This window comes from Helianthus annuus, chromosome 9 (genome assembly GCF_002127325.2).
Source record: "Helianthus annuus cultivar XRQ/B chromosome 9, HanXRQr2.0-SUNRISE, whole genome shotgun sequence".
Classification (NCBI taxonomy): Eukaryota; Viridiplantae; Streptophyta; class Magnoliopsida; order Asterales; family Asteraceae; genus Helianthus; species Helianthus annuus.
In genome coordinates, this window is record NC_035441.2 from 128,928,113 (window position 1) to 128,938,363 (window position 10,251).

Consider the following 10,251-nt stretch of genomic DNA (forward strand, 5'->3'; position numbering starts at 1 on the left):
CCTATTATTACAAGCTGAGCATGATTAGCATTGGTGCTCTAAGTTGAGGAGAAGTGTTGGTTATTCTATTGTTTTATTAGTATATGGCCCATAGGCCCGTAGTAGGTTCTATGTCTTATTAAGGTTTGTTTCCTATATATTGAGGTTTCCCCTCAATAGTTCATTCATTGAGTAATAATATTAACTTCGTTTGCAACATTGAACACTTTTGTGTTACATTTTCTGCATTTAGTTGAATAGGCTTGAACAAAATCCATCATATGAAGATTTTGGACTAAACTTTATGAGGAAATAAAAAATATATAACACTAAAATAAGCTTGGAACAAATGTAATACTGCTTTTTAAAACAAAATTATTAGAGTTATATGTTGTTTTAGTCCCCCAAGTTTGATTCAAATTGTTGTTTTAATCTTTTTGTGAGAAAATTGCCAAAACATATTGTGATTTAAAATTCTTCCCATATAATCCATCCAATGTCTTAAAAGGCTAGATTTAATGAGATAACAAAGCAAGTATTTAAAATTGAGAAGCCGTATTTCAGCTTAATTTAACAGACTGGTCGCCCAAGTACGCACGAACATGCCTAAGGTGGTGCACAGCCGTGCGCATCCGCTGTCCCGTTGGAAAATTTTCATTTTGTTTTTCCTACCCTATCCAAGAAGCTCATTAAGTTTGCACCATGTGCCATCCGGGTGATAGGTATACAGTCTTTTTCCTTAGTGTACAAGTTTTTAAGCAAAATGTACAAGCCTTATTAAAAAATTAAATAACACAAATATTTCTCTGCCTTTTCTCTCTCTACAACCACACCACCACACCTTTCCGGTGACTTCCCACATCAATGACTACACCTTTTCCAGTTGAATATCAAAAATGTGTTTTCAACTGAAAGATGAAATGGGGTTCTCCAAAAGAAAAACATTGTCTTTTTAAAAGGAAAAACCCACAGGAAAATCAAACGGGTATAAAACTCCACCATTTTGCACCCACTACCACCAACAACACCTTTGGCAATAACATCGGCTAAAACGCAACTGATGTGAAGCGATGTGCTTATAAAAAGATGGTTAATTTTAGTTGATTTATGCACTAGTTCAAGTTTTAATATTTATAAAAACACGATAAAATACTAATACACTACAACTCACGTTGGGCAAGTGCACCCATCGTTGGCGTAATATAATGATGGTAAGATACCGAGGTCATCTAAAGATACAAGAGTTTTAGTACCGAGTCTTTGTTAACGTTTAGTCAAATCCAAAAGTAAAAGTTTTAAAAATGGCTCAAAAGAAAAATGATGACAAAAAGGTAAACTTAATGTTTCGTACACTCGGTGAAGAAAAAATCTAATACACATGTTTTCACAAAAAAGATACATAAAACACAAACCATCATACCCGAAAAAGACAAAAGCGATGCAAAAAAACGTATAAACAAACATATGTTTTGACCATAACCTGATGTTATGTTATGTTAGTTGAACTAAACAACGCAAGGGGGTGAATCTCCAGAGAAGTTGTTAGATGTAAATTGAGGAAGGATATAATCTTCAAGATTAGCAACAAAGTCATGAGGAGCCTGCATTTTTTCGAATGAGAGAGAGTAAGAATGAAATGAGAAGAAGAATATGGAGATAAGAAGATTGTTTAGTGAGAAAAGTACAAAAGGTGATGGGTTGGTGTGGGCATGAAGGGACTTGTACTATAGATATGGGGTTGGTGTAAGTACATGGGGAACACAATGTGCAAATGTCGAAACTACCCTTGAAGACATGAGAATCTTCTCATTGAATATGATGATGTGGCTCAATCTTAGCCACGCAATTGGGTTTGCTAGATTTTCTCATTAAATGAGGGTTTCTCTTCAATACTTACACTACAACTGATGTGCGTTAGGTGTAATATAATTTAGGTATATATTTTAAGCCCTTTTTATACTTTTTAGCCAAGTTTTAAATTTATAAAACACGATATTTACTAACACTAAACACACATATGGGCAAGTGCACCCATCGTGGACGTAGTATAGTGTTGGTAAGATACCGAGGTCGTCCAAGGACACAAGAGCTTTTAGTACCGGTTTATCCTCAACGTCTAACCAAATCAAAATGTTAGAAAAAGGTTTTAAACTAAGAAAATAAAACTAACTAAAATGCTGAAAAATAAAATAAAAGTAAAAACAGATAGACAAGATGAATCACTTGGATCCGACTCGTGTGTAGTGTAACCTTTGATTATTTTCGCACTTTTGCACTTCTTTAAGAGATTATCTTAGTTATTGTAGTAGGCCCCTCTTTTGAATGCGACGTTACCCTCAACCCAGTAGTTTGAGTCAGCAAGGATACAATCCTAAAGGGTCGGATTATTGAAAGATAATTAATTAAGTTACTAATGCATAATGTGGTAGGCCCCTCTTTTGAAGGCGACGTTACCCTCAGCTAAGTAGTCCGAGTCAGCAGGGATACAGTCCTAAGTAGCTGGGTTAAAGTTTTAATAGTAGTTTAACTTATGAGGGGATCAAAGAGTTTGGACCCCCGCCATCCAATACCTTTGGGTATTGAAGGAGGTCCTACTAAATTTGACCCAGGTCCTTTGCAGGATCTATACACTGAACAATGGCAAGACTCTTACCAAACCGTTCCCTTAACCTCCGACCAGGTAGCCAACATACCTCCATATAGACCGTGGAGATATGAATGGTGAAAATCTTTTATTTTATATAGACAGTAAAATAATGCCAAGACACCACGGACAAACGATAAGGAAGAATCACCTTCAACATAAGAAACCAGTAATTAAAGTCATTAATACAAAACCAATTAAAAAGTGCAAAAGATTAAAAATAAAAAGTATTACACTAAACACTTATCTTCACCAAGTGATGTAAGAGTGTCACACCCCAACCGATGGCGGAATCATCGGGGCGCGGCACTGAGCGAAACAGATTGTTCAGAAGTTTCCACAACAACTATCATACAATTCAGTTATATAACACGTCCCATACCGTGTCCCAAATAATAACAAGTTATCATAGAAATCAACTAAACAATATGGGAACTGTTCCGACAACTCAAATTCTTAATTATTACAAACCAAATTTAAATATTGTCTTAAGACTTCTAGACGGTTATTCGTAAATCTTACTGACTACAGGTGCCAGTACAAGATCTACAGATAATTATGGCCCTGGGGCAGGTACGTGGACACTGTCCTAAGGTCACAGGCTCCTAGAAGCTTATTATTGCCTCGCTTCCCTAGCACGCTAGTAGCTTAAACACCTGTCACATACGTTAAAATAAAAGTCAATACATATAATGTAAAGGTGAGTACACAAGTTTGATATAGCATATAGAGTTCGAATAGTTTACGCATAACCAAGCACGTACACAAGGGCAAACGATGCATGTAAATTATCGACATGGGACCATCGATACCAACGACTTCGGGTTGACTGTCCGAGACAGTTCGCAATACATGATTACCACCGTAATCCATGCAAGAAATTGTCCTTAGCAACCCCCGTGTGAACGGGTGCTGAGTCCAAACTATAGTACTATGTTGCTAAAGCAGGTAGATAGCACTCCACGTGTAAACATAATAAACAGCAATCATTTAGACAAGTAATACATGCAGGTAGGTTAGCGTTCAAATAGTTTGTGTTGTTTGTGAATTTGATAGATTACGTATGTAACACCCAAAAGTGCTGAAAGCAAAAAGGGATCGAGTATACTCACAGTGGTTGATCGTGGATTGAAGGGAGCACTGAGAATAGGTTAGCCTGAATAGTTCGATAACACAACGATGAGTAACGCGGAAAAAGTAAACAATGTACTTGGATCGAGTAGGCCATTCGATCGGACAGCAGTTCGATCGAGTGGGCTGTTCGATTGGTTTGAAAGTCCGTTCGAACATCCATTCGATCGGCTGGCTGGCTCGATCGGCTGGTTCCTTCAAGTGGATTGTTTCTTCCTTTGATGTGAAGGATGTGTTTGTGTATGATGGTTGTACTACCTTTCAAGTTGGCCGATCGAACAGCTGTTCGATCGGTTAGCCCAACCGATCGGTTAGCATTGCAATGTTTTCAAATATGTCACTCGATCGGTTGGCATGTTCGATCGGGTGACATTCCAATGTTTCAAAAGTCTAAGTGTTTTAAAGTATAGTATCTCATGATTCGAGCAGTAATGATTACAATCGAGTGGCGTAGTCGATCGAACAGTACCTCGTCAATACTACACTTTATGAGTTGGTGGGTCTAAGTGCTAGTCGATCGGTTAGCCTAGCCGATCGGCTGGCATAGTCGTTCGGTTGGGCTGTTCGATCGAACAGCCTAGCCGTTCGGCCAGCTTCTCGATTCAGTTAACCTTTCACTTAACACTTGGTTATTCCCGTTAATTGTTGATGTTTTAGAGATATTTTGACTACGAGTTGAACCACAAAGCCGAAGTCCCTACTTAGTCTACTGACTCGAGCAGGAATCACCCAAACTCGGTTAGAGACGGTTTGGAACCCAAGTTTAACGTTTAACCCGAAATCGGTATATCTCTCGGTAGAACCCGAATCTTGAACCATGTGTTTGTTTAGATTGATTTGTAAATCGGTTCGAGCTTCGTTTTCACCGGTTTGAGTGTAAAAGAGTTGAAAGATAGATGAAAACCCATCTTCCAAATCCTTTTCCACCGTGAAATGTTAAGATCCTTGGAAGATTTTAGGTTATTGATGTGGAAATCGGTTAGATCTAGCTTATTCATGGTTGAATGAAGTCAAGAACATGAAGTTCTTGATGAACACCAAGAACACCATGATGACATCACTCAAGAACACCTAGATCTTGGTGATTTCATGGATGAAATTCAGATTTTGAAAGATAGAAAGATGGAGAATCGATTAATGAACAAAAACGTACAAGGATTAGAGCGAAATACTTACCGGTTTGAGAGAAATCTGAGATTTAGTGAGAAGAAGAGGCTGGTCGGTCAGAGCTTTTCCAAAAGTGGAAAGCTTGACAAGGACAGCCCTATTTATAGGCTTCCAAAAGAGGAAAGGGTCAGCTGATCGAACAACATCCCTGATCGAGCAGCTGTCCGATCGAACAGCGCTGTTCGATCGGCTAGCCTGTTCGATCAGGTTGCCCTGTTCGATCGGCTAGCCTGTTCGATCAGGTTGCCCTGTTCGATCGGCTTGCCTGGTTTTGAGTGTTTTGCGACGATTTTTGATATTTCGAGTTCGATGAACGATGACTTGAGAATGATAGAATTCCTAGTCAAATTACTTTTAGTTCCAACTACTATATCTAACATACAAGCATCCTTACAACCATTTCGGGTTCGATTTCCATTGAGTTTGATTCACCTTTGAGTCTTGATTGATTTGATTGATTCACCACACACTTTAACATAAAAGTAAACATGCACAAGTAACACATAAGGCACACACACACGTATAAAAGCATTAAAATCCCCACACTTGAGTTTGATGATTGATTTGATTAGCTTGATTATTGATTGACTAGCTTTATTGCGTTGTTACTTCCTACCATACACAGTCGGTCGTTGATTCACAGTCGATTATCGGTCGATTAGTTTGATTATACAACACTTACTCCAAATAATACGAAAATCAAAATGAAACTAAAATGAAATTAATCTTTATTAATCTTTAATTCCAATAACAGTCAACGCTTGACTTTGACTTTGACTTTTGGAAAACACGGGGTGTTACAGTCTCCCCTCCTTTAGGGAATTTCGTCCCGAAATTAGGCCGAGAACCGTACATCGCCGTGTGATTTTTACCAATTTGATGCTTCAGATCTATCTGAACAACTGCGGGTACCTGGCCTTCATGTCACTTTCGAGTTCCCAAGTGAACTCCGCGCCTCGTTTGCCTTCCCATCGTACTTTCACAATAGGAATGCGAGAGCGTCTGAGTTGCTTGGTCTGTCGGTCCATGATTTCGACAGGCTTTTCCACGAAGTGTAGCGTCTCATTGACCTGAAGATCGTCGAGTGGTATTATTGCGTCGTGGTCGGCTACGCATTTCCGAAGGTTTGAAATATGGAAAGTCGGGTGGACATTGCTGAGTTCTTCCGGTAATTCGAGTTTGTAGGCAACTTTACCGATCCTTTCCAGAATCTTAAAAGGTCCAACAAATCGAGGCGCAAGTTTCCCTCTTTTGCCGAATCGGACTACTCCCTTCCAAGGTGATACCTTTAGGAGCACGTAGTCGCCAACTGCAAATTCGCGGGGCCTGTGTCGTTTATCGGCGTACATCTTTTGTCTGTCCCGGGCCTTTACCAAATTTTCCCTTATCTGGTGGATCTTGTCAGTCGTTTCTTGTAGAATCTCGGGCCCAGTCAATTGTGAATGACCGACCTCGTGCCATACAATAGGCGAGCGACATCTCCTACCATACAAGGCTTCGAAAGGTGCCATTTCGATGCTGGAGTGATAGCTATTATTGTACGAAAATTCGACTAACGGTAGGTGTTTGCTCCAACTACCACCAAAATCGATAACACACGCACGGAGCATGTCTTCAATAGTACAAATCGTTCTTTCAGTCTGCCCGTCGGTTTGCGGGTGGAATGCGGTACTCAAATTCAGCGTCGTACCAAGAGCTGCTTGAAAAGTTTCCCACAATCTCGATGTAAACCGAGCGTCGCGATCAGAAATGATGTCTCGAGGCGTACCATGATTCTTAATGATCTCGTCGGTGTAGATTTGGGCTAGCTTGGCCACCTTATAGTCTTCTCGTATTGGCAAAAAGTGGGCTGATTTGGTTAGACGGTCGACTATAACCCAAATACTGTCGTGACCTGATGGCGTGGTTGGAAGCTTAGTTATGAAATCCATAGCTATGCTTTCCCACTTCCATACGGCTATCGGCGGTTGTTCGAGTAAGCCTGAAGGTCTTTGGTGTTCAGCCTTGACTCTTGCACAAGTTAAACAGCTACCAACATATAAAGCAATATCCCTTTTCATCCCAGGCCACCAGTACTTGTAGCGAAGGTCCTGGTACATTTTGTCCGCACCGGGATGAATGGAATATCGGGATTTGTGGGCTTCGTTCATGATGATCTTTCGCAAATCTGTCCTCCTCGGAACCCAGATTCGGTCCAGATAATAGAATATCCCATTGGCTTTGCTCACGAGTTGAGTTCCATCGTGATAGATTCGTTCTTTCTTCAACGTACGCTCGTTGAAGCAAGCGTGTTGTGCTTCGCGGATGAGAGCTTCGAGGTTATACTGAGCCTGGATGTTTCGAACACCTATCACGTAATTCTTTCTGCTGAGGGCGTCTGCAACTACATTCGCCTTGCCTGGGTGATAACGGATCTCACAGTCGTAATCGTTGAGAAGTTCTACCCATCGGCGTTGACGCATATTGAGTTCTCTCTGGTTAAAGATATGTTGTAGGCTCTTGTGATCGGTGAAGATCGTACACTTTGTACCATACAGGTAGTGTCGCCAAATCTTTAAGGCAAAGACAACTGCGCCTAGCTCGAGGTCATGGGTTGTATAGTTCTTCTCGTGGATTTTGAGCTGTCGAGATGCGTAAGCTATAACCTTGTCTCGTTGCATGAGAACACAGCCAAGTCCAAGGTTTGAAGCATCACAATAGACAACGAAGTCATCGCTTCCGTCCGGCAGTGTAAGAACTGGTGCATGGCACAGCATGTGTTTGAGGGTTTGGAAAGCAGTCTCCTGCGCGGTTCCCCACACAAAAGGCTTGTCTTTATGAGTAAGGGAGGTAAGCGGTACAGCAATCTTTGAGAATCCTTCGATGAATCGCCGATAGTAACCTGCTAATCCGAGAAAAGAGCGAACTTCTGACGGATTCTTTGGCGTAACCCATCCCTTGACTGCCTCAATCTTTGCAGGATCAACGTGTATACCCCGACTATTCACAATGTGACCCAAAAATTGAACCTCCTCCAACCAGAACTCACACTTGGAGAATTTGGCGTAGAGTTGGTTTCCCTGAAGCAACTCGAGAACCAATCGCAAATGCTGCGCATGTTCGGCCCTCGATCTGGAATAGATCAGGACATCGTCGATAAATACAATGACAAAACGGTCTAAGAACGGTTTACACACGCGATTCATCAGATCCATAAAGACCGCGGGTGCGTTGGTCAATCCAAAAGGCATGACAACAAATTCGTAGTGGCCGTATCGGGTTCGAAAAGCGGTTTTGGGTATGTCTTCCTCTTGAATCCGCAACTGATGGTAGCCTGAACGTAGATCAATCTTGGAGAAACACTGAGCACCTTGTAGTTGGTCAAACAGATCATCGATTCTTGGTAAGGGGTATCGGTTCTTGATGGTCAGCTTGTTCAATTCCCGGTAATCGATGCACATTCGGAACGACCCGTCCTTCTTTTTGACGAAAAGGACTGGTGCGCCCCATGGAGAAGTGCTCGGGCGAATGAAGCCTTTTTCAAGTAACTCTTGGAGTTGGTTTGAGAGTTCTCGCATCTCAGATGGAGCGAGTCGATACGGAGCTTTGGCCACTGGGTTGGCTCCTGGAATAAGGTCGATTCGAAAGTCAATATCACGACTAGGAGGTAATCCAGGAAGATCATCAGGGAACACCTGAGGAAATTCTCGGACAACAGGAACATCCTTGACTTCAACTTTCTTTTTCTTGTCCGTCTCTGCTACAACAATGTTGGCCAAGAAGGCTCGATATTCCTTGCGGAGATATTTGCGAGCTTGAAGACAGGACATGAGCTTGAGATCTTTTGCAGTAGTTTCACCATAAACACATAGAATATCACCACTAGCTAGCACAAAACGAATCATCTTATCGGCACACACAACTTCAGCATGGTTTTCACGAAGAAAGTCCATGCCTACTATGACATCGAAACTTCCGAGCTGCATTGGAATGAGGTTAATCGGAAATATATGATTGTTGAGCTTGAGAGTACAATCACTGAGCACAGAATTGACAGCAATGGTTCTTCCGGTAGCGACTTCTACTTCGAAGGGTGTCGAAAGATAAGAGCGCTTACGTCTAAGAAGCTTCTCAAATTCAATTGACACAAAGCAGTTATCGGCTCCAGTATCAAACAAACATGATGCATATATACCATTCACAAGGAACGTACCATTGACCACGTTGTTGTCAGCTTGAGCCTGGCGTGCATTGATGTTGAAAGTTCTGGCGTGAGCGGCTTGTTGTTGAGGCTGTTGTTGTTGTTGTTGGGGTTGTTGAGCTTCTTGTTTCACCACCCTGTTCGGGCACCGGTTTGCGAAGTGGTTAGGGTCACCACATGCAAAGCAGGTCCGAACATTGTTTGCCGGGGCCTGTGCTGCTTGAGGAGCTTGAGGAGCAGGTAGCAGGGCTTGGTTAACAGCGGCTTGAGCTTGCGTTTGACGAGGACCATAGCGGCAACTCGCAGTGAAATGCCCGTAAACGTTGCAGTGGGCACAGAATCGGCAGGCCACACCCACCGGGTGATGATAGGAACATGTAGCACAGAGTGGGTGGGGGCCGGTGTACGCACGCTTCGCTGGCGGCGCATTGATCACTGGCGCTGAACGCTGTGGCTGTTGCTGCTGGGCTGGTACAGACTGTAGTGGAGCAGCAGTGGTTGCGGCAGCGCAACTTTTGTTCTTCTTTCTTCTTCTCGAAGACTTGGAGGCTTGAGTGGTGGTGTTGTCGGTTGATGCGGCGGTGACTTGATGCAGGGGCTTGACTTGCTTATCCCAGAAACCAGCCTTCACCCGCTTATCATTAATCTCAGCGGCGAGCAGGTAGGTTTCCTCAATCGTTGCGGGCTTTGAAGCTAGGACAAAATCCGCTACACAGTCAGGAAGAGCGCGGATGTACTTTTTGATGGTCATGTCGGGAGTCTTGACCTGGTCTGGACAGATGATGCTTAACTGCTTGAAGCGAGCAGTGAGACCGGCGTTGTCACCCTTGTCTTGTTTAATACCCCAGAATTCATCCTCCAACTTATGACGCTCATGGGGGGGACAGTATTCTTCGATCATGATTTCCTTCAGCTTCTTCCAAGACAGAGCATAGGCTGCGTCGTTTCCGCGCTTGTTTCTTTCAGCAGTCCACCAGTCCAAAGCACGGGACTGGAAGACGCCAGTAGCATTGAGAGTCCGGAGATTATCTGGGCATCCACTTTGACGAAAGGTGACTTCTATCGAGTCAAACCAGTGAAACATAGCCGTTGGACCATCCTCGCCGGTGAACTCTTTTGGCCCACATGCCTTAAATTGCTTGAAGCTAAA